This window comes from Notechis scutatus, chromosome 5 (assembly GCF_049901735.1).
Source record: "Notechis scutatus isolate UNSWTSFEM ecotype Mainland chromosome 5, rNotScu1.2, whole genome shotgun sequence".
In the NCBI taxonomy this organism is placed as follows: domain Eukaryota; kingdom Metazoa; phylum Chordata; class Lepidosauria; order Squamata; family Elapidae; genus Notechis; species Notechis scutatus.
This window is the reverse complement of record NC_142013.1, coordinates 31553710-31579853: the sequence shown is the minus strand read 5'-3', so window position 1 is coordinate 31579853 and position 26144 is coordinate 31553710. Positions and strand designations below refer to the sequence as shown.

Genomic DNA, 26144 nt, shown 5'->3' with positions numbered 1-26144 from the left:
TTCCTTCAAATATTAGTACACTTTATTGGATAATGTTGATAGCAACAATGACACTAAGCAGAATAGTACAATAACACAATAGATTGAAAGTTGACATTTATGCTTTCCTAAATTAGCTTATATTTTTAGATGAATTTGAAAATGGCTGTTTGTCAGTAGCAGTAACAAAAGCACTTGGACCAGGGGTGTCAAACTCGATTTCATTTGAAGGCCCATCAGGGTTGTAGGCCAGGGGTGGACGTGGTCAGGGTGGGTGTAGTCAGCTTGTCACTTGTGTTGGGGGCACCTGTGGTGGCACGAACACTCTACCAGTGAAAACGGGCTCCCAAGCTCCATTTTCGTCTGCGATGGCCTCCTGCAACCCTCTGCCAGCAAAAATGTAGCTTAGGAAAGTCGCCCGCAGCCCTCCTGAGCTCCATTTTCGCAGGCAGAGGGACTGTAGACTGCTCCTTTGCTGTTTCCAGGGCAGCCCCACAGGCCAGATCTAAGTACCCAGCAGGCTGGATCCAGCCCCCGGGTTGAGTTTGACACCCCTGACTTAGACTTATATATTGCTTCATAGTGCTTCACAGCAGAGGTCACCAAACCCTGAGCTGTGGGCCACTACTGGACCATGGCCTATTTGGAAGTGGGCCACACAAGTTGCAGGCAAGCATGCACACTTGTGTGCAGTTCAACTTGCATGAGCAGCAAGTCAGCACATGTGTATATGTAGGCCAACTTGCGCAAGTTGAGCTGCACATATATGTGCATGTATGTTAGAGCGCTGCTCATGCAACTCAAGCTTCGCGTGCATGTGTGCCAGTATAACTCTGATGTAAATTGAACTACACATGTGTGTGTGCACTGACCCGCTACTCATGCAGTCTGGTTCCCCTGTCACTTAGCCAGGCTGCTAAGCCACAAAGGTTGGGGATCACTGCTTTGCAGTACTCTCTAAGCGATTACAGAGTCAGCATATTGCCCCCAACAACTTGGGTCCTCATTCTACCAATCTCAAAAGTCAACCTACAATACTGCATTCTAACTACTGCACCATCATAGCTCCTTCCGTAAAAACTCATTGTGCTGCTCACAAGTTTACTGATAATAAAATATTATTTTACAATAATATTTTCAAGCAATGTACTTTGTGGCTACTTTTTCTAGTAGCCCTGGCCACAAAATCAAGCTTTTTCTAGTAGCCCTGGCCACAAAATCAAGCTGCAAATACTGAAATGACGATGTAATAGTAAGAACTCCCCTTTTTTCCATTCTCTTTTCCATGTATCTGTTTAATTTCCAAGATCAGACAGCACCACTTTAAATATTTTTGTTTCAATAGTACTAAATTGGTCTTTACTCCTGTCCTTGAAAGTACGCTCACATTCCCATCTGTATTTGGAATTACTGCTAACTCTATCAGTAGCAGATTTTCATTGGGTATGGAGAACCTATAATCCCCCAGATGTTCCTAAATCCTACTCCATTGGCCATGGTGATTAGAAAATGTAATTCAATTACATCTGGAGGTCCATAGATTCCCCATGCTTATTAAGCTAATAAATAGACCAAGAGATGAAGAGTTTGAGATTTGAAAACACTAGAGAGGACACGGTAAGTGTGTAAACTATGCCATACAGCAGTGATCCCCAACCTTTTCGACGCCGCGGCCCGGTTCCGGCATCAGCTGGGCGCCGCGGCCCGGTACCGGCGTCAACTGGGCGCCGCCATCTTTTTTTGACGAAAAAGTGCTTCCGGTGACATCACCGGAAGCACTTTTTCGTCAAAAATGGCGCCAGCACTTCCGGTGAGCTTTTTCGGGTAGAAATGGCTTTCTACCCGGAAAAGCTCACCGGAAGCGCTGGCGCCACCATCTTTTTTTGATGAAAAAGTGCTTCCGGTGAGCTTTCTACCCGGAAAAGCTCACCGGAAGCACTTTTTTACCAAAAAAAGATGGCGGCGCCCAGCAACCAGCGGCCCGGTAAGGCTTGTTCCGCGGCCCGGTACCGGTCCGCGGACCGGCGGTTGGGGACCCCTGCCATACAGGCAATGGTATATTCTCTTAGTTTTAATTTATTTTACAAAGTTGCTGGGTAGTATGGAGGGAAATCATGAAAGTTATATTTTGTCCCTTGGAGAAAAGGCAGCAGCTAAATGTAAGGGTTTTATAATGTATTTAACCAGGTTTTTATTTTTATTGAAAGCAATGAGAAGTTATTATCCAATGGCAGAGACTGATGTAGCATCAATATGCTGATATACTCAAATGTATATCCCTACTTTTGGCCAATTATGTGATGCTCTGAAAATTCTGTGTCAGTGCCTGGAATTGGATGAAGATGGCTCCAGCTCAACCGAAGCAAGATTGAATGGATTTACGTGTTGGAGTTTGTGGTTCTGGGAACTGTCCATCTCTTGTTCTGCATGGGATTGCACCAATCAAGGCAGAATTTATTAGGAATTTTTATAGACTTACAGCTCCTGTCCAAGGAACAGGAGGAAGACTTTGTGGCAAGAAGGGCCTTTGCACAAGTATGTATTGTATATTGCAAGTAGGATGTTCCTGGTCTGGGCTATCCTACTTGCAATTACTCAGGCCTTGGTATTGCTCATAAGGATTACTGCAATGTTTTGTACTGGAACTGCTTTTAAAAAGTATTGGGAGCTTCAATTGGTGCAAAATGATACTTCATAAGCAATTATGTATGCACATCAATCAGCTCATATTACGTCTGTGTTCCATCGGCTGCATTGGCTGCAAGTTTGCTTGTAGGTTCAGTTAAGGATCCAGGTGATAATCTTATAAAGTTCTTCATGGCATAAATTCAGGGCACTTTCCCAAGATAAAATTTCAGCATATTATACATGATTTGTGTTTGGACTAAACATGAGTTGAAAGAATCGATTACAACATGGGACAAATTGGTCTCCTTCAATGTGAAGTGCATATAAGAAGCACGAAGGTATAATGTTCTTGTTTAATATTAAGTGATATCCAAATGTATGTAAGAGGGAAAACTGTAGGAAATAAAACCAACTGACATAATTTATCTTCTTGTTATCAAGTTATAGCACTGTTCATATTTATTTAAAAATGGAAATGTTTCTCATCTCATGGAAAACATGACTTAAATCCACATAATTTACTGTAATATTAATATAATTGTAACATTGTTATTCCTGTCCACAATCTTTTAAGTTTCTGTCTATAAAGCTTCTGTAAACACAGCAATCTATAAGTAAGAAATGAATCACAGAGTTACAAAGATTTTGTGAATGTTGAATAAAAATAATTGAAAAGAAAATTACTGCAATGTAGATATAGCATTGTGCTGTACTGTATAGAAACAGAATTGCTCCAATAAATAATACTCAAGCTACTAATTTGACTGAGAAAGTTAAGCACGTGTACAAATCTCTCATGGAAATCAAATTCTTAAATTTATCTAATCTGTTAATATCATCTAAAATAATGTATTGATAATCAAAATAATAAAATAAGCTATGTCACATTTCTGCTATCCAGTTGTTTTAGATGTATTTCCTACAATCTCCAGCTAAATATTAGCCTTAATTGATTGTAAGGACTGTAGGCCTACATTTCTGCATGGCACTTAGTAGAGGAAAACTTAATTTGTAGTTTTGAAAATGAATGTTGGTGAAATTCTAAAAACAACTGGTGAGAACCAAATAAATCTTGGTATCTGAATGGAAACTTTTAACCATATAATATGTATTATAAACCTCTAGTTGATGTAGTGATTAAAGATTCTGAATAGAATAAATGCAGTTTATCCATTAATGCTTAAATTATATTGTAATTATTTCCATTTCCTGTTTTCAAAAGTTTTTAAACCAGATGACTGGAAAAAATGTTTCTCTTTCATTTGCTTTCTTAGCAAATCAAAATTTTTGAAAGTGTTATAATTTATGTTTTATGTAGTCTGATGATCTTTGTTTCATAGATTGTTGTTTTCTCAATCCAATAATATTTATGTAAATTAATAAACAGTAAAATGTTGGATATATTTTAAAGTAATCCATTAATTATGCAAAATTTGAGGGCATCATTTTTCATGTTTCACAAATCCAGCTAAACCATGGTGGATACATTTAAAAAAATACTCCTTAAAAATAATAGTCTTTTAAAATCCCAATTCCTTTGAATTAGTTTATTTTGAAAAAAAGTAGAGTTGCTCTAACTTCCAACAAAATAGCCTGAAAGGACCAAAATAAATGGGTTTATTATTCATCATTAGATTATTAGTTTAAAATCTTAGAAACTATTGCCTTACACGTTACCAGATAAAAATGTCATCATAGCAGTGAATGAAAATTTTACTCTGACAAGTAGATATTTAGAAAATTTTATTAACAAAAGATAGGCAATTTATTAATAAAAACAAAAACTTTTAATATCTTCAAACAGTATGCTTATTCTTAAAGATGTATACATTGTAAGCATGTCCTTAATATCTGCGAGCTAATTTCTAAAATGTTCTACTGAGTTTCTTAAAATTAACATTGCTTACATCCAATTACCTTTGTGAGCATAGCAATTGTTATTATTGTAATTTGAAGAGTTCTATTTTCATGTTTATATAGTTGAGAAATTTTGTATCTTGTAAGATAGCTAATGAATATATAATTGGAAGAATGATCTGAATAAATGGAAATAAAATAATCAAATGTATTCCCATCCTCACTCCAAATAAGACTTTTACATGCCTAATTTAGTTTGCTTTAGTCTTAATCTTATCATGAATATGTAACTGTTGATATAGGAAACATAATTCTGTACTGTGACTTTTTTCCTCATGAGCATATACAATTAATTTTTAAAATGAATTAAAATGGTAAAAGTAATAATTATCTTACTATCACTGCTACTGCCTTGATTTCGAATTTACATTTTCCAAACTTAAAACTACTAAAGCTATTCAAAAGCACAATAAATCTCAGTAAGAACATGTTTCTACATGCCTATAACATATAACATAATGTATTCAAAAAGCTGCTACAACTTTCTTCATACTATTTATAAAGTCACTAAGTCCTCTCCCAGTTTAAAATGCAGTTATGACTCTGTCCAGCACACAGTTGGAAATTATGTGTAATTCCTAGCTCTCCCTTTTTCTTAATTTAATGCTTCAGTTTTGCCTTGGAAATACCTTTTTATGCTTAGAAAGAGAACCGGAAAGTTGTTTAGTATTATAATTGATCTCAGCATTAAGTCCAAAAGTTGTGCTGTGGAAATAATATAAAGTGAACCAACTGATTTTTGAAGCAAAATGCCTATTGGCTGCTAAAAGAAACTTCTTCCCACAGTCTCCCTCTTACCTTCAGCAAATGCACTGAAGAGTTCTTGATTTAATTATTGCTCAGTAGTGTTCAGATTTTGTTTCTCTTAGGCATTAGGGATGTGAGCATTCCAGCAGTTACACGAAACAATGAGAGAGAAACTCTCTGCTTGCTCAAAGCCTATGAAGCATTACGTCATGGCAATACCTTATAAGGAATTCTATATTGTGCAGTCTCATTCTGTACTTACTATATTTTACTGATAACCATAACTACAAATATATGTATGTGTGTATGCGTGCATGCATATTTATGCATGTGTGCATTTTTCTGGCTTCAAATACTTTGGGCTATGAAACATTTCATGTCGGATTGATTTGTGGCCAAAATGAATGCATTGGAAAGTTTAAAAGAGTTAATTCTCATTATTAATAGAATAGTGAAGTGATTGCAGAGTAATATTTTATTTTATTTTCCTCCATAACACAATTGGGTTTGTTTAATTTTTATTTTATTTTCTGATTTTCCGAAGTGGGGTGGGGGGAACACCCAAGCTTAGCTGGCCTCCTCTGAGAAAAGTATGAACATCAAGCTTTTTTTCCTTGTGTTTTATTTCCTGATGATGTAACTAGAAAACAATTCTTCAAGTATGATGGGAAGGCCAGATGAGAAACAGGGATGTGTTATGTGTAAAAGTGCATGTACTTTTCCTTTTAAACCCATTTCTTAACTTTCTCTCATTTAGTATATTTAGAATGGTTAATTATTTGGTATTAATAAGGTTTTAATAAGGTTTTACATATAACATTCATTTGATCTACGAAAAACAAGAAAAAACCCAGAAATAGGCTTCAATTTACAGAAGAATGTCTTCATTAGATTTTATACTGAATTTTCTATTGCTTTACAAATGAAGGAATTTTGTAAGAAAATAATTGTAGAAAATTCATTGAAAGAATTATCTGGTTAAATCTTATGCATATTAATGAAAGTTTAAAATAGTATTAAAGAATTTTAAAACTGTATGTACATACTATGTTATAATATGCTAAATAAACTGGTGTGAATAATTGAAATTCAGCCTTTTACAATGCCCAACATTTATTAGAAATGTGTTGTAATAGACTGATCTGAATTTACTTTCCAGTAAAATGAATTTAGGATTGCAGCCATGGTTAGTTATCTACATGTGTTAAACATTGTAAATTGTATTGTAAGCATTAAGGGATTAATGCTATGTCATAGGGACTGAAGCTTGACTTTCTAAACATGGTTCACATTATCATAAAAATATGAGTAATTCAGTTTAATTTACATATTATGTCTTCTGTATAGTCTTTTTTTAAAAGTACAGTGTTTGATAAGTATTCTTAAAAATGCCCTGTTCCATAATATTCTGGAAGTAGGGTCTGGAACTGGCAGCTTCTTTCAAGCAAACTTGTCTATGAATCAGATTATTATTTCTTTGCCTCCACCTTTGAGAAATAGATTGGTAACGACCAGACAGGATTCAATTGTTTTTACTTGTGGTGCTATAGCAATAGAATTCTGCCCATTTGCATCCTGCCCCTATTAATTTTGATTTGTTCTTGGTTTTAGGCATATGGAAGTAGAGAGAATTATATTAATAATTTTTCCTCGTGTTAATGTTCTCCTATTTAATATTTATTGAATTATGTATTATTGGTTTATTTGGAGGTAAAAGTTTGAAAATTTCCTGGTAGAAAAGCAAAATAAAAAAAATTAAAAATAAATAATGATACATTAATATTATATTAGCTTTCTCATATTATCTATTTATTTATTTATTTATTTATTTGATTTGCCAATTGTTTACAAGATAATAAGTATAAGCGTATACATAGTTGTGAATACATGAAATGGGTACATATAAGAAAAATAAAAGAATAAGAGAAACAATAGGACAGGGACGGTAGGCACGTTGGTGCGCTTATGCACGCCCCCTACAGACCTCTTAGGAAGGGGGTGAGGTCAATAGTAGACAGTCTAAGGTTAAAGTTTTTGTATGTTGTGTGTATATTTATATAAAGAATGATTTAAGGTTGCAAAGAGAGAATGGGCTACAGAGATGCAAATATGGAAAAGAGAAGGAATTATGAAACTTCTGATTTGCAAAGAATTGGCCACTGAAAATGTCCTCTAGATAGGATGAACTGTTTCAGAGAATGTTCACTCTGATAGTATTTCTTCACATACAAAAGGAATTGGAGTTGGTAAGCTCATATTTGTTTTTCTTGGCTATTGAATAAATATTCATATACAGGTAAAATGTTTTGCATGATTTCTAATCTGAATACAGATTATAATATATACTGGAAATGCTTTCTTATGTTTACCATTATTGATACACTGAATATTTTGCATTTCAGTTTAAATGAAATCATCAGAGATTACTATTTGCAGCTGACTGACAGAGCAAATATTACATAATGCTTTAAGACAGGAAATGAAGAGCATGTCTCATTAATACTGAGAGAAAGGTTTGAGTAAAAGTTTCTAGAAATAAAAACTTCAATTGGGTATTCATGTGGTGCGTCTGAAGTAACTACAAAAACACAAATTCCATGTTCTTGACATTCGTTTTCGCATTAGAAAAAATAAGATAAAATGTACTAATTGTTCTTTACTATTCAATGTGCATTGTTAATTCAGTGTGTGTTATTTACTGAATAATTACATCATTTATTTATTTTTTATTGTTTAAATTGAATTTTCAGCTTTTTGTTTTAAAAGCGGCCATATTCATATTCAGCCTGAAAAGACAAAACCCAGATAAACAGACAAAGGTAAGGTAGGAAAAGGGCAGATAGGATTTCCCTGTGGCACTATAAAAGAAAATAATATTCAGTCTCCTGCTAGCTCTTGCTAATAGGAGTTTTGTTTATAGACCCTATCTCTTTAGTAAAGTAACCTTCAGGGAATCAGAATGGTCTGGAAGGACTAAGGTTCATGTGTCTATACCCTTATCACATTACTTCTCATACACATACTCACTGAATTATTATGAGTATAAAACAAAAAAAAACAGATGAAAAGACAGGAGACAAACTGAAATAATATGCAGAGTTCAGCAGGAGATCACAAGTAAAACATGTTGTTATTTGCTAGAATATAGCAAATAATGTACCATATCATGGCTGAGTCCCATTTTATTTTTTACTCTTTCAGAAATATCATATAATAAATGTTTCTTTGTATGCAGGACTTCCTTTATATTTGTTCATATGAATCTCATCTTTAAAAATGTTACATTTTCCTTCAAATCAGGCTTAAATTACAGCATACTAATACAGTGAAAAAAATAGAGCTTTACAAAGTACTAATTTAGGTATTGTTACAGGAATAGCTCCTCTCGTTTATTGAGTGCTGAAGGCAACATTTTTATGTTATGGTGTCACTTTTTATGACATTATCATAAATTTTTCTTTCTATAAAAAAATTCTAAAGCAACTTAATTGGAAGCATCCACTTCTATTTCCTGTTTTAGCAATTCATTTGATTTTAATATTTTATATAATATTACCTAATATTACATTGAACTGTTGGACTTTTTCAGCTCTGTAGCATCAATTTCATCATTGGCAATGGTTCTCAAATATTTTTGGCAGAAGATTTTTGGCTACCTATGTTTCTACATCTGAGATTGCAGTAATAGAGTTCAGAACCATCTGTCAATAATTTGGCTGTTCAACTACTTTGTTTCCATGAGTTATGGATAGGTAGGTAAAGGCAGTTTTGTCTATTAGCTAATATAGAAGAGTTAAAAAAAGTGGGATCTTACAAATAAGCTGTAAGAGGAAAGGCACTATTTTAGCTGCTGACTCCATCTAAACAATTCCTGTCTCCATAGAAACTAATCATAGTTTTTAAAATATTGTTGTACTTGTAAATATTATGGCAGGATAGAATACCACAGAATCAGAGAATCTAGAGCTAAAGCCTGATTAGGTCATTTCGACCCTTGCGTGCCAACACAAAGTTGCTCTTTTTTACTATTTAGTCCAGTTTATTTTGTCTACTCAGTGATTTCAAATTATTTGGGGCTTCAAGATTTTATTTTTTGTGTAACTTAGTTGGAGATTAAAGTATTCTGCTCCATGATGAAATTATGTGCATTGATTAGGAAATAAGGATCATATTAAGAAAGTCTTCTGGGTTTTTCTTCAGTCTCTAGGTAGGTACAATTTTAAGTCATATATTTTTAATTAACAATTGTTGAGCTAAACCACAGTGTGCTATGGCAGGGATCCCCAACCTTTTCGACGCCGCGGCCCGGTTCCGGCGTCAGCTGGGCGCCAGCGCCCGGTTCCGGCGTCAGCTGGGCGCCGCCATCTTTTTTGAAAAATCACTTCCGGTGGCGTCACGGAGTGATTTTCGTCAAATACGGCAGGGCGCCAGCGCTTCTGGTGAGCTTTTTCGGGTAGAAATGGCTTTCTACCGGAAAAGCTCACCAACGCTGGCGCCGCCATCTTTTTGACGAAAAATTGCTTTTTACCAAAAAGATGGCGGCGCCAGCAACCAGCGGCCAGTAAGGCTTGTTCCGCGGCCGGTGCCGGTCCGCGGACGGCGGTTGGGGACCCCTGTGCTATGGCATAGTGTGATATTTTTATCTATCTGAATTTCTACCTGATATTTGACAAAATAGACCGTAACCTCCTTCTTGATGACCTGGAACAATGTGGGGTGAAGGTTCCACTACCAGATGTATTTGCAATTGGATAAACAACTATCACCAATGCATTGTCCTTAATGGGTCTGTGTTCACATAGAGGGAGATACACAGAGTTCTGTTCTAGATTCTGTATTCTTCAACATCTTCATAAGTTACTTAATGAGAATAGAAGGGATACTCATAAAATTTGCAGATGACACAAAGCTGGAATCATTGCTAACACTTCAGAATTTAAAAGGATCTTGATCAGGGTGGGATTCTACTGGTTCGGCCCAGTTCGGGTGAACTGGTAGCTTCAAAAATCATGGTATTTCTTTTTTCTCCACTGATCAGCTGTTTTCCAAAGATCAGCTGTGCCGTGTGATTTAGATTAGCTAGAAAGCAGGAAATAATCGGATTTCTTGCTTTCTAGCTAATATAAATCGTGCAGCACAGCTGATTCCCCCCTCGCTGTTGTACTGCTTTGCCGAGGAAGCTTCCCTGAGGCCCCCTGAGGGGGCCTACTTGGCCTCAGGGAAGCCTCCTTGGAGCAAAAACGGAGCACGGGAGGGCCACGCAGCACCCCTGCCCCGTTTTTGCTCCCACCCAGTCACATACCTGGCCATGCCCACCTGGCCACACCCACAGAACCAGTAGTTTAAAAATTTGCATCCCACCCTGGTCTTGATAGCCGTGAACATTGGTCCTTATCTAGTGAAATGTTCACTGATAAAAAAGGTAAGATTCTGCAAAATCAGACGCACAGGTACAAGGTAGGTGGTCTTTAATAGAGGTTAAAATAAGGTTAATTAAAGGGATATGGGTGTTCTGAGATGACCACAATTAAGTATGAGCTATCAATGTGATGCAGATGCCCAAAGAACCTGGTGCAGGGGGGAGGTGTGTGAATGGCACACACACACACACACACACACACACATGCGTGCACATCTCCATTTGTGTGAGAAATGGCTGCTTGTGCTTGCATGTGAAACTCCACTTGCGTGAGTGGGAGGCACTTGCACTCGCATGAGAGTGGAACTTCGCATGCTTGCCCATCTTTCCCATGACCCGATTTTGAATGGGCAGCGGCCCATTCCAGGGGACCCCTGGACTAAAGTATACGAGAAGACCAAGGTCAAATAATTTTGCATTGTTATTAGTGAATCCTTGCCTGTTGTTACAGCTTCTCCATTGTTCTTCTCTGGGTTGCCTGCACATTCTTTTATGGTCTACAACTGCTATCATAAACCACTTCACTTTAAGTTAAGTAGTGCCTTTAAGCAGGCACTGCTGCTGATAACCCTCGCATTATATCATTTTTCTAGATCAGCTTCAATAAGCAGATTGAGATACAAGCCCCCAAATTCTGAGACAACATAGGGGAAAAAGTAACAACTAAATTTATCACTCAGCTTATTAAACTATACTCAATTTAAATTAAATTAAATTAGATTTGACAAAACAGAGAAAGAATGTCTCTTGTTTACTAGAGTTTACTAGATCTGATAAAATAGTCTCAAAAATTAGATAAAACAAATATTCAAAAACTGGATTAAAATTGGGAGACAATGATATTTTAGTTGCAGAGGATTCATATTTGTGGAATAATAGGAAAATAATTTGAAATGGAAATTTGGGAAATTGTGAAAAGAAATATAGGAGTTGAATTCATCAAAAGTGTTCTGTATGGGCTGAGGAAGACCTTGACTATAATTTACCTTGTACAGTATGTATCCTGTGAAACTTGCAGTTCTCCGCTAGGTAGAAATGGAAGTCCATTCATTTAGTTCAGTGACAGATTTTATTGACACTCCTTTTGTAAAAAAAAATACATTTAATTTTGTAATGCCACTGTATTTGTGCTTTGAAAAGTGACAAATGAGAGAAAGGACTGGCATATTTTCCCAAGCAGAAATTGTTGGGCTCATTCACACATCCTGTTAAACTATGCTGTGATTAGGCTTGTGGTGTAGCCAAAACCCAGAATATGGCTGACATTGTGGTTAAAGCACAGAATTCGAATCAGAATCTGCCATTGTGACTTATCTCAGGTTTTCATGCTTTAGAGTCTGAGGCCAGATGTTGTCCAAATCCTTCCACCTTCCAGACATTGAATTGTCAGTACAAAAAGTCCTTAAGCAGTGCTAATCCAACATCATTGTCTCTGTCTCTGTAGATCCCTTAAAGTCCTTTATCAAAACAAAAGGGAAATTCCTGTACTGTGAATGCTGATTCTCTGACTCAAGAGGTAATCACCATGTACCTGAGTTTTTGCTTTTTAAAAACAAATTAAAAAACACGATACAAGCAATCTCCTACCAGCAACTACAATGGAAGGTGGGGTAATAGCTAAGTAGCAGAGAAGTAGTAAACTTCTGAATTATTTGCGGTTCTTTCTAAATTTATAAGCTAAAATGCTCATTGTATTGTCCTCTCCATTAATTAAGACCCTTAAACATTTGTGGATCTACCAAATTAAATGTCGTGATTTTTCAGATTTCTACTCAGTATTTCTTACTTGCTACTTAGATACATGGTAATTTTGTATTTCATTTTAAGTTGTTGAGGTAAAGTGACTGTGCTGATGCAGGAAAATATTTGTAGCTCAGAGCTTAAATGAGGGGTTTTGGGTGAGGTTGTTTGCTGTTGATGTTACCTAGTTTGGATAATGAAACATCTTCAAGAAAACAATCAAGCTCAGAGAGCACCAAGGACCCCTAAAGTGACCATGCTATTACCTTAACATATTTTTGTTTTTGTTAATGTTTTGAATTCTAAATGTAGTCATCACCATTATAGAGTTCAGAAACATTTTTAAAGTAGAAAGCCGTGCCAAAATTCCCAATGTCAAAATGAATTTCAGGATTTGTTACTTCAGTAATAATTTAATTGTGTTCTAAGATTGGAAGAAGTATACATTTTCTTAAAGAAATAAGGATGACTATGTGCTGATTTGAGCCAAGAGCCTTTCTGATAAAATATGTCATTTCTCTCTCTCTTTTTTTTGCTTAACATAATACACGAATTCACTCTATTATGACAGGAGTAGATAGCCTTTTTGTGGCTAGTGGACAAATTTTTTGTGGCTAAGACTGCAATTATTATTTTACTGGTAAACCTACAGTGGGCAGGGTAATGATTCAGAGAACATGTTACATCACGTATTTAGATTTTTGTGGGGAGATTTGGTCTTATATGTGTTATTCCTATTTTACAGCTACACTAGTTTTCTTCTTCAAATGCTATGTTACTATGATACTGCTTTCAACAGTCACAGTAAGGGGGGGCTCTCGAGTTGCAAAAGAGACTAGCAGTCTAATGCAGACTTCAGTATATAGCTGTGATTTAACAGTATATGGTCAACCCATAATGCTCACAAATAATAGTTTAAGAATCCTAGCAATATGTGAATGTGTCATGAGAAAATGATCCCTACAAATATATCCTACGAATAATATGTTATAGGTTATATGATGAATGTTTGTATATCTATTTATACTAAAGCTCTTGTTATGTTGTCTAACTGGGCAAAAAAGTGCATCATGGGCAATAATTTTTGAAACAAAATAGCTCAAATAAGCTTACAGAATGTGTCCAAAATCCAGGACCCATGACTCCAGAGGGGATAAAATTTGGGGACATTCTGGATGTTTCTGTGCCACTGGTTGTTACTGGGCTGTGGTTACAGTCACATGTTTCATGACAGATCCCAGCCCAAACTTGCAATCTCTCGCTTCAGTCTATCTAACAGCAGCTACTTACCCAGAGGATTAGACAGGGTCAAATGGGATGGGAACAGGAAGGAAGGGAAGGGAAGGGAAATGGATGCTTTGATGTTTCCTTCCAGATTCCAACAAGGAAAATCAATGGGGATGCTGGCAGAAAATTGGAAGTTGCCCCTACTTCCACTGCTTTTTGGCCATTCTGTTTTTATGTTTAGGAAAATATCTGTAAAACAATAACCAGTGGGGCATGGATTGTCTAGTTTTGCTTTAAATTTTTATAGTTCTATTCATCAAAAATCCAGTATCCTATTACATTAATGGAGTAACTTGATTACTGAAATGTGAAAAGCTTGAGTTAGTTGTTGAACCTAAATATGCATGTAGGGGATGCTCAGACATCTGAATTTTACACCTGGTAAGCTGCATTTTATACCTGTTTGACAAATGTATGGGCTGTGCTGGATCGTCTTGATTTGAGATATGTAACCTTTGTTCTGGGATATGTGCAACATTTTAAAGCATTTTCAATTCTGTGTAAGACAAAGTAACAAAGAAAAGGTAATTGAACTGAGAAATGAATACATTTTGCACAATTTATTTCACACATTTTCTAAATTGAACAACTTAATTAATTTTCCTTCCCTCCATAGGGGATATACAAATACTGAAGCTTTACTAAAAAGTATCAATTATATGTGTAGAAAAATCCAAGCCCAAAAAGGAGAGCTGTGTTTTTAAATATGTTGCTGAAGGGGAGTAGCTCCATGAACTATGAACTCTATGTAGTTTCTACATGAAGTGTTTCCGTTCATTAAAAGTATACTTGAAATACATTGGAAAACATGTCTATGTGTATTTTGTTGTTCTTAAAGTAATTCTGGACTTTTAATCCAGCTTTTAAGAGGGAAGATTTAATAGGATAAAATTATTGGATGAATTGTTCAATTACTGTTGATTTGGGGATTTCTTCAGCATGTAAAATATAAACTCTAGTAAATTTATAGTGAACTGATAGTAAATTTAGAATTGTATAGATTGTCATTCATCATTTATGCTGCTACGATATTTCTGACAATTTCTGAACATATGATAGTATTTAACTCTTAAGTTAATATCTAGAATTAAATAAAATTATTTTTATCTCCTATTCTCTAATATTTTATCCTTCCAGTTACTAAATTCTGAATATCTGTTCATATCCTAAAGATCCTGAGAAAGATTATTTCTGCTGAGAAATTTGTGGTGAACTGACATAGTACTTGATATATTCCACATACAATATTCTGCAGAATTGGTTTCTAAGAAAATAACTCCATTTCAGCATATTGATCTATATGTATAATTGATGGATTAATTATATATTTGTCTTCATTGTATGTTTTAGCCTCTATACTGGAAAAAATCTACTATCTTGTATCATAAGCAACCAAAGATAGGTATAAGCTCAGTGAGACATAAGTAAGAATTAATCATATAACTAAAACTAACCAGTGTCTGAGACATTTAAATTGCCTGAATTTTGCCTTGTTCCAGATAGCTCTCTGGTAGGTAAAATCTCCAAAGGGCCCTTTTAAATATTTTTAGCCTTGAGTTTGCACTGTTCTTGCTTGAGGATATGATTCTGACATCAAGAGACTTGAGAATATAACTTGGTATAACTTGACTTCTAAGATGGCTTTCTTGTTGCTGTTGTTATTATCATACTGTAAATCCCATTCTGGTTGGGGAATATCTGTTTTACAGGCACTAAAATGTAATGGAATTATTTTCTCTGTCTTCATTCCTACATATATTTATAGGCATATATATGCATCCTATGTGTGTACATATGTATATGCTCGGCACTTTAGAGAGTTCAGTTGACACCCAATGTTCTGTAAGTGTGTGAGGATGATGTGAATGTACTACAGGAAAAAATTCTTCAATATGGAGAAACAAGAGATAGTATGGAATGCCAAATAGCTGCTCAGGTAGAAGCACTTTTAGAAATAGAATAGAATAGAATAGAATAGAATAGAATAGAATAGAATAGAATAGAATAGAATAGAATAGAATTCTTTATTGGCCAAGTGTGATTGGACACACAAGGAATTTGTTTTGGTGAAAATTCTTTCAGTGTAAATAAAAAAAGATATATTTGTCAAGAGTTAAGAATCATCAGGTACCACACTTAATAATAGTCATAGGGTACAATAAGCAATCAAATCATACTAGGAAACAGTCAATATAAATCGTAAGGATACAAGCAACAAAGTTAGTCATACAGTCACAAGGGGATGGGTGATAAGGAGTGATAAGAAGATTAATAATAATAGTAATGCAGATTTTGTAAATAGTTGGACGCTGTTAAGGGAATTATTTGTTTATCAGAGTGATGGCGTTTGGGAAAAATCTGTCCTTGTGCCTAGTTGTTCTGGTGTGCAGTGCTCGATAGTGTCGTTTTGAGGGTAGAAGTTGAAACAGTTTATGTCTGGGATGTGAGGGGTCTGTAAATATTTTCACAGCCCTCTTTTTGACTCGTGCAGTATACAGGTCCTTGATTGAAGGCAGATTGGTAGTAATTGTTTTCTCCAGCTTGCCTTTGGGATAATCCACACATATGGGTTGAATCTGCCTTTCTGCCCAGAGACTGAGTCATCAATCTTTGCCACGCCTCTTCCTGTCGGGGCAGGAAGCCCCCTACCCCATTCATGTCTCTGGCCCTATAGAAACGTGGCAAAGATTGGCTCCAACAATTTCTTCAGAAAGCATAAATTAAGTGTGGATTCTCCCAAAGATTTGCAATTCCCCAAAAAGAAACAAAACATCGCAAACAGACAGCAATTGGAACTTCTGCCTGCTCCATTTTTTTGCAGCCCCCTGAACTACCAATCGAAGGCCTAACAGCCCAGGCAGACAAGGGGAAGCCCCAAAATGACCCCCCATCTCTGGGGGGGGGGCTGAAGCCGCAATCGCCCCAAGTGTACTGTTGCGTGCCCAGGCTTAACCGGGTAGCTCCAAGCACCCGCTTTCACTTTTGCTCTTCACAGCTGATTTTCAGGGCTGACAGCAGTCATTTTGACCGTGTGGCGAGTTGTTCAGGCTATCCAGGAGACTGGTAGGCCGCCACTGCCACAGCCCAGGGACGGTTTCCAGGGCTTGAATTCCCATCTGGGCAAGTGGATTGGAGGATTGAGCAAGCTCTCCTCTTAACAAGGCAGCATGGAGCCCATGAGTGCAAAACAATCCAAGCAGAGTCCCAGGAAGGCCAGATCTACAAGTAAAGAGTGCTAACAAGGCAAAGGCTCTTTATTCCAGAAAGCCCACAAGAGCAGATGAAAGAAGGCAAAAAGCATTGGAAAAGCAGTTCTCCAGAGCTCAGAAGCAAGCTGACCAGGAGAGGTATTCCCCCTTCCCCCAGCCAAGGCCTGTTAGCCCCCTCCCTCAGCAACCATTAGCACAGGACTTGCCTGCAGCTTGGTCACCACAGGCAGATAGAGAGCAGGAATTTATCCCTCCTGCTGAGGAAATCCAAACTCAGAGATTTCCTTTTGATTGCATGCTTCCACATCCTGCAGATTTCCAGATCAGAGATAGGACTGAAGCCACTTTTACTCCAACTGCAGTGGGGATGCGCTCAGCAGATAAAATGGGCCCAGGATTATCAGAGGATCTTAAGCCCTTATTGCCATTTCTCAAGAGTAGCTTCCACCCTGAGGGGGAGGAGCCATTCTTCTTCCCCAAGATCTGATCCTCAGCCATTGCAGCCAGTGCAATACCAGGCCTCCATGGGTTTCTCCAGGCACCAGAGGGAGGCTTCTCCAGCTCACTCTATGAGAAGCAGGGCATCTGGGGTGCAGGAGGAAGTTTAAAGGGAACAGGGATTCTCAGAAGATGAAAAGATGATCTCACCTGATCCACCCCTGTTCATGGGTCTGTTTAGTCTGGGGCTATTTAAATCCCTCCTCCACAAGGCTAGGACACTGCCCAAATTGATCCTCTGCCCACTATCCCAACTGAGACACTCAGGTCTTAACAGCAGGGTTTTTTCTGAACCTACAATTCTCCAACAGGAGATCCCTTGTCCCAAGTTATTTTTGGACGTAGTTCAGAGGCAATGGGAACAGCCAGGATCCTTCCCCTCTCTGGGGGGGGGGGAGTAATGATAATTTTTTTTCAATATGGCTCCTCTCCGAGTCACTACAACTTCCCCCTTTGGACGAACCTTTGGCATCCTTGGTCTCTCCTTCTGCAATATTGGGCAACATAGCAGAGGCCCTTAAGACAGAAGATAAAAGGCGGAACAAAATTTCCGCAGAACATGCAGTTAAAGCAACTGCGGCCACCTCCTTTATCACTAGGACATCCCTTCTCTGACTGCGCCAATTACACGCTAGAATTCCCCCTGAGGAAATAAGAATGCATCAGGATGTCAACAAACTGGTGGCAGCCGCTGAATTTGCGACTGATTCCTCCCTGCATACAGCCTGATTCTCCTTCAGGACCCTGGCCTCCAACATCACTTCTCGTCATCTGCTGTGGCTACGACAGTGGCAAGCAGATGCTAGAACCAAATGGAAAGTGGCCTCTGCTCCCTACATGGGTTCTTCCCTTTTTGGAGAGGCCTTAAATTCCTTCAAGTCGAGAATAAAGACAAGAGAAAGGTGTTCTCCTCTCTTACTAGGAGGGCTGATAGGAGGGTGTCTCCTTACACCCGTAGACAGCCATTTTGTTCCTCAGATTCAGGCCAGGAATTCTCTCAATTCCAAAGGACCTACCAGCCCAGATCAGATCGACCCACAGATAGATTGGGATTTCGAGATAGAAACAAACAATAGTTTCAATCTAAATGGCCCTTTTGTGGCACAGGAGGTGGTCCCTACCATCAATCCAAATTACTCCCAGACCTTTCCTCCCATTGGCAGCCGACTGGCACTATTTGTAGACTGATGGAAAACCATCTGACTCCTGGGTCCTGAAAACAGTGCGAATCGGTCTCACCCTGGATTTTCTGTCCATTCCTCTGAGAACCTTTGCCCGTTGCCCAGCCTCCAAGAACCATTTAAGGAGAAGGCTCATGGACACGGCAGTCCAACATTTGCTGGACATCCAGGCCCCCGAGCCGGTACCGGAGGACCAGAGGGGGCACAGGTTTTACTCCAATCTGTTTGTAGTTCCCAAGTCCTCATTGATGGGGGGGTGGGGGGTGGAGAGCGATCCTGGATCTCAAAAAGCTCAACGCTCATTTGGAATACAAGAGATTCAAGATCCAATCTCTGCAGTCCATCTTGGAGGGCATAAGGGGAAGGCGATCTCCTAACGTCCATCGATCTGAAGGAGGCTTACCTCCACATCCCCATCTACCCCTCCCATCGGAGGTTTCTCAGGTTCTATTACGTAGGGGACCATTATCAATACAAGGCCCTGCCATTCGGACTGTCATCGGTCCCCAGGACCTTCACAAAAGTGCTGGCAGCATTGGCCACTCACCTCAGAACAGTCCTGGTGCGCGTCCAGTGCTATCTGGACAACATCCTTATGCAGTCCAGTTCCAGCCAACAGGCCAAATCAGACCTGACTTACACAATCCAGGTCCTACAGGACCACAGATTTTCGATCAATTTCCAGAAAAGCCAGCTAATACCCTCCACCTGCCTCCTTCATCTGAGTGTGGTGATAGACACAAATCTTCCTTAAAGAAGCTATCAATCTTAAACCACCAACAGTCCACAGATATCCTTCTTGGAACCTGTCTATAGTGTTACAGGCTCTTACTCAGAAACTGTTTGAACCTCTTCAATCGGTAAGCCTACGCTTTTTAACACTCAAAGTCGCCTTCTTAGTGGCCATTACATCAGCCAGTCATATTTCAGAATTAGCAGCTCTTTCCATCAGGGAAGACCTCTGCACATTCCACGACAACAGGGTTGTCCTGTACTTCGACCCCTCCTTCATCCCAAAGGTAAATTCTTGTTTCCACAGGGCTCAGGAAGTCATTCTTCCTGACTTTTGACCTGCTCTTTCACATGACAGAGAACACAGCACAAATTGGATGTTTGGAGGACTCTTCGCAGGTACATCAAATGTACATCAACATATTGTAAAACAGAGGCCATGTTCATCTCGTTTCAGCCATTTCAATGGGCACTAAAGTCTCTTCTTCAACTGTAGGATGCTGGATCAGGACTTGTATAGTCAAGGCCTATGAGACCCAGGCTCTTCCAACACCCAGAAGAGTAATAGCTCACTCGATCAGGACCGCAGCTACCACAGCTGCCTGGGCGATGCAGACCTCACTTGAGGACATCTGCAGGGTGGCTACATGGTCCTCCACGTCTTCATTTGTAAAGCACTACAGGCTGGGCACGTATGCCTCAGTAGAGGAGGCCTTTGGCAGAAGTGTACTACAGCGAGTGTATACAGACGGGAGTGCACAGGACCAGACTTGTTCCTGCCCATAGGGACTGACCGCTTTGGTATGTTCCATATGTGTGGATTATCCCATGCTAGAGAATAGACGTTGGCTTACCTGAGCACAGTTTCTCAGCATGCCTTAGGATAATCCACTCCCACCCTGGTAACAGTCTGGTCCAATGTCCAGGTGGGAGGCAGAGCCAGCGGCACAAGAAGATCATCAAATGGCTGCACCTTCATCATGACTGGGGCTAGAGGGCTTCCTGCCCCGACAGGAAGAGGTGTGGCAAAGATTGATGACTCAGTTTCTGGGCAGAAAGGCAGATTCAACCCATATGTGTGGATTATCCCAAGGCATGCTGAGAAACTCCATTCAAGTAAGCCAACACCAATTTTCTGCAGTCCTAATTACTCTCTGGAGTCTGTGTCTGTCTTGTTGGGTTGCAGAACCAAACCAGACAGTTATAGAGGTGCAGATGATAGACTCAATAATTCCTCTGTAGCTGTATCAGCACTCCTTGGGCAGTTTGAGCTTTCTGAGTTGGTACAAAAAGAACATTCTTTGTTGTGTGTTTTTTAATGACATTTTTGATGTTAGGTGTCCATTTTAGGTCTTGTGATATGATAGAACCTAGAAACTTGAAGGTGTCTACTGTTGATATTGTTTTGTCTAGTACTGAAGAGGCGGTAGTATAGGATGGTTTCTTCTAAAGTCTACCATCATTTCGACGGTTTGAGTGTGTTCAGTTCCAGATTGTTCCGGTCACACCATAAGGCAGGTTGTACAACCTCCTGTCTGTATGCGGATCCGTCATTGCCTCGAATGAGACCAATCACTGTTGTATCATGTGCAAACTTCCATTTTTAAAAGATGTCATTGGTATATAGTAGAAAAGAAGTGGAGAAAGCACAGCCTTGGGGCCCCCTGTGCTGATTGTACAGGTATTGGATGTGATTCTGCCTATCTTCACCTGCTGCTTCTTATCTGTTAGGAAGCTTATGATCCACTTACAAGTGTGTTCAAGTACCGCTACCTGGTTTAGTTTAGTTAGAAGAATGTCTGGAATGATGGTATTGAATGCTGAACTGAAGTCTACAAAGAGGACCCTTGTGTAGGTATTTGGAGATTCAAGGTGTTGTAGGATGTAGTGCAGAGCCATATTAACAGCATCATCTGTCGATCTATTTGCTCGGTATGCAAACTGCATGGGATCTAACAGCGGATCCATGATGTTTTTTAGGTGGGACAGCACTACCCTTTCAAAGGTTTTCATAACTTGGTCTCTAGTCATTCAGTTCCCCGATGTATGGCTTCTTTGGCACTGGGATGATAGTAGAGTGTTTGAAGCAAGAAGGAACATAGCACATCTCTAGTGGTTTATTGAAGATTCAGGTGAAGGTGGGCAGCAATTTTGACTATAATTCCAAGTGATGATGACTGATATTAACTTTGACTGTGTCTGCTATTATCAGAACTATAGCATTTACGGAGTTCTCACTTCCTCTGCAACACTAACAACAGTGATAATAAAATTCCTGATCTGCAAATAATAGTAGAAAAAAGTAGACCCACCTTTTATCAGATTGAGAGAGTCATGTGAATTTTAAACTGAAAGAAATAATACTGCTTTCTCCCTCTCTCTTTGAAGCGTACTCTGACACACATCTACAAAACCTAATTAAAAGGGGGGCGGTTTCATATAAAACTCCATACATAGGGACATGACATAATATTCTCCACTATGAGACCTTAAAAGAAGGTGGACTGCATTTACCATTATGATAACACTTTTAGATATCTTCTCCCAGAGTTTCTGAGTGCCAGGACCACAAATAGTTTCTAAAGCTAAGACACTGTTGTGTACAGTTATCTAAAGTGCGAACATAAGTGAGTTCAGTTATAGGGCTTGAATCCTATAGAATAATATTTAGCAACCTGTGTCTGAAGATTCCCAGTAAGGATGAAACCAGTAATGTGTTTCCTCCTGGTAGTCACTGTAACTGAAAAAAAATGTAAGTTATGTTCTGTGTAAAAATAAAAAACTCAGCACCACTCCTTGAGTGGAAATTATGTAAACCCTCCAAATGGGTATCTGACTTAAAATAAAAATCTTAAGGGTTAAATCTTAAGGGAAGGTGGACTATATAACTTTCTGATAGTAGTTTTGATAGAATAATTAATTTACTTGCAGTAGAATCTTGTATCTAGAAACTGTTTGTGATGAAGTATTTATTTAATGTGACATTTTAGAAGCAACACAACTTGCCATTGCTGTTGGTTTAAGAAGTTTTATTTTCTGCATTTTGAATCACAGACGTCATTATCCTTAAATATCCTTGTTGCCAAAAGAAGTTAAAACAGAACTGTGAATAACTGCTAATGGCATGCTTCATGGCTCCATTCAGTCTGCCTTTTCATCAAATGTAAAGGGGATAGCCGAGAGATACCTTTCTTGAGATTTAAATGGCAACACATGTTTGAAATGGTACATGGAATTAATGGTAAGAAAATAGCATATAGTAATAGAAAAGCAAAGAAAAGGATGTTGCCCTACTAGCAGTCATATAATGGTTACATGTAACTAATCAAGTGGCCGTTTTGCTTAAACAAGATCTAGCTCATCTATTTAATTTTTCTCAGTGTGTATATATTTTATTTTTTAAGGACTTACATTCATACAATAGTCAAAACAGTCTTTGTTCTAAGGGCAAAAGGGCAAGGAGAAGTCTATAATGAATTCAATTGTCATTGAATTTAGAATCCTTTTGAGTAGTGCATAAAGTTTTCTGGTGGGACAAAAATGTAAGAAAAATGGAGTTTATAGGCAAAAAAAAACCACAAACAAACCCTAAATGACACCATCGATAAGAGTGTATGGTTTATGTGATTATGTTGGTGGATTTATGCATTATTTTTAAGGCCCCGAATGCTGCATAACATAGGACTTAGTTCTCAATAATATTGTAGATTTGTTTTTACCACACCTTGGAGACATTTATGGAATATGAGTTGAAATGTCCATGCAGGAATGCAATTTACATGATTTAATCAAGATTATACTGGCTTTCAAGAGTAGAATAAAAAATCAAGATAAAAGCTCTGTTCTTGTATAAACAAAGTGATAAAAACTTTTGTATGCTGCATGTAATATATTAGTTGAATAATTGTATCTAACTAGTGGCATGATACTATGAATAAAAATCCACAAAACCTATTGTATTCCTTTTCTGCTAGAAATTATATTTCCTCTATTTAATTAAAATAAGCATTATCAGTAATTATCAAAAAACATTTTACAACGATTAAATCATCATTAAGAACTTTGAATGCCTTCTGATTTCTTCCAGTTTTTTCCACACTGCACAATTATGATGCACATTTATTCATCTATCTATTAATTTTAGCATAATTTTGACACATCTGAATATATTCTATTTTCCTAAATGTATATTTAGTGTATGATGTAACATATTTTAAATCTGTCCTGTGATAGCTATCCTTATGGTTTTTGTTTATTAAATTTATATGCTACTTAGTGAAATAATGTTTAAAAGTTATATAAAATAATTTATTATGTTAGAATGTATGTAAATCTACATTCGTTCATTATGTTTATTTGGCATTTAAATGCATAAACATTTTTCAGGTGTTGTTTTGTTTGTCTTCTTAGGCTTTCAGGATGAACCTGCTGTCTCTGATCTCTTTCTGCAGTCGCATGTTCAGACTGCATAAGGACACATCTCCCTGTTTTTTAAGGGATGTTCCTTAAAAACCTTGGAAATACTACAGTTTAGGCAGTAGATGAATGTAAGAGCCTTTCCTTTTTAAACCTTTCCTTTTACTTTTATAGGAACATAGTTAAAAAATGTTGAAACATTTGGTTGAATATTGTTTTATTAGTTAATTATTGCAGTTTACTATTTATAAAATACTTTGCAAAAAGTATAAAAATAAGATACAGAACAGTTCAAAAAATTCTAAAAATATTTACAATATTTTATCAATTCTAAGGTTAAGGCTGGAATCCAGTAGGAATATGTCTCAGCCAAGCTTATCAAATCCATTGAATTCTAGGTGTTTCTTGTTTCCAACTTTCTTAGATAATAGCAGTTGGATTCTTTTTTTGCCAAATGTCTGAGGAAAGAATTTACAAGCAAAGTTTTTAAAATTGTAGAATAGATCTGTGTGAATTATTGACAACACTAGAAAATCAATGTCTATTATTATTATTATAGATTATAATTCTACTTTAGAGGGGGGAAGATTTGATATTTTTGTAGCTTAAAAGTTTGTATTCAATGGTTAGCAATTGCACAAAGAGAAGCTTATCTGTTTACTTTTAACCAGTGACTTAGACTTTACACAGAATTTGTGTAAAGAATTTTTAAATTCAGTTTAATATATCTTTAATACTTACAAATGAGACTCTCTTACAAAGCTCTGCTAAATGAAGTAACTATCAGGCAATGACATTCCACGTGTGGAATTTTCTTCTAGTTAGAATTGCCTGCCTATTGCCATTTTAGGATTGTTTATTAAAGTGCCTGTAAAGTTTTTTCTCTTGACTTCTTTAATTTTTCCACTTATTTGCGGTTTTAAGTGTACTGAATCATTCTTATGTGCTAAATATATCTACTTTTATTCTTATAGAAATTATACTATAAACAACAGAGGAATGAACCTGATAATGGATGTCTTCAGGAATTATGACTTTAATAAGAATTCTACCAAACTAATTGAATCATGAAATGGAATGGTACTTAACTAACATATCTCTTTTACTGCCCAGTTAATATCCCAATAAAATAAGTGTTTAGCAAAGAGACAAAGCTCTAAGCTCTTCATAGCAGCCTTAGAATAAATTTTCAAATGTTTCAACAGATAGACAATTGCAAGGTGCTGAACCATCTCTGTGGACATATTTTGTTCATCAGCCACAACATCCAAGAAACCAAGCAGCCAACTAAATCACCTCAATGTAGCGAGAAGTGCAGTCAGCCAAAAAAAAAAAAAAATCAACATGAACATGAACAAGATTCAATCCTTTTAAAATCAATTCTGTCTATACCATGGAATGAAACTAGAAGCATGAATGGACATTTTCAGTCTCATGATTATACCAGCGATGACTTATCGCTTCAAAGTGTGGAATCTATGAAAATTGGAAATGGAGAAGCTTTGAGTTATGCATGTGCAATGGAGAAACAAGTGATAAAGATCTTACTTGGAGATCAAATCCCAAATGTAGACATTTCTTGCAAGACCAACTTTAATACATAAAATATATTCAAATACACTAAAACAAAATATAAATCGGTAGGGATGTTATTGCTAATGTTAATGTCTGATAAGAATTGGGTCTGAAGTACGATATTCCGGTGGCCTTAAAATTTAATATTCTTAAGAGGTTAACTTCTTACAAAATGGAAAGAGAAATTATGGAAAAATCTTGGTTCCAGGTAGAATACTACAGTAATGGAACATTCACAATATAAATATCTATTGGCACCGTCACTTCAGGTTGTAAACCTATACAAGTAGATGCAACAATCAATGTATTCAGATCATGCTAGATCATGACTGTTGGTCATGATCATCTGGGGCTCATGAGCAAATTTGAAGGGCAGTTTGCGCATGTGAACCCTGATGGGATTGGCTTTGCATATACAGTCCTCATGTCTTACCCCCACATTTCCCAAGGTAAATGCTTCTAATCTGGACTTTAAAGGCCGACTCTATTATGTGAGGTCTTGATTGGGAATTGCCAAGTATGAAATCTTAAAAGCACTGAGACTCTTTTGTCCTCTTATATTATATTTTGCTTGGGATGGTAGAGTATTAGTGTATGAGTGAATAGATGAAGAAGAAGAAAGCTTGATTCCTAATAGTAAATGCACTTGACAATTAGAATCAAAGGAGGCAGTCCAAATGAGGACTACAAGAGAGCTTAGTTGATGGAGGGGAGGAATTAGTCTCCCTACAGAATGGCAGATTTCTTTAGCTTAGAGGCTGAAATGATTTCTTCCTTTTTTCTGGGGACACTAGTGATATCAAAACATCCACAGTA

The 26144-nt window shown here is 37.4% G+C and overlaps 1 protein-coding gene and 1 long non-coding RNA gene across 6 annotated transcripts in view; one reads left to right on the top strand and one right to left on the bottom strand.

Moving 5' to 3' along the window:
* Window positions 1-26144, bottom strand: part of FILIP1L (filamin A interacting protein 1 like) — a 153720-nt gene that overhangs the window by 26493 nt on the left and 101083 nt on the right. The window contains exon 1 of one of the 4 annotated variants that reach the window (XM_026681736.2): window positions 5323-5442. The exons of the other annotated variants lie outside the window; for them this stretch is intronic. The gene's annotated coding sequence lies outside the window, so the exon portion shown is untranslated. Of the gene's footprint in view, window positions 1-5322; window positions 5443-26144 lie in introns of those variants that run through there. 4 annotated transcript variants of the gene reach the window in all.
* Window positions 1-26144, top strand: part of LOC148130433 (uncharacterized) — a 79096-nt gene that overhangs the window by 29164 nt on the left and 23788 nt on the right. For both annotated transcript variants that reach the window (XR_015749792.1, XR_015749791.1), the window contains exons 2-3: window positions 23748-23884; window positions 24728-24833. This is a non-coding gene — a long non-coding RNA (uncharacterized LOC148130433). The remainder of the gene's footprint in view (window positions 1-23747; window positions 23885-24727; window positions 24834-26144) is intronic.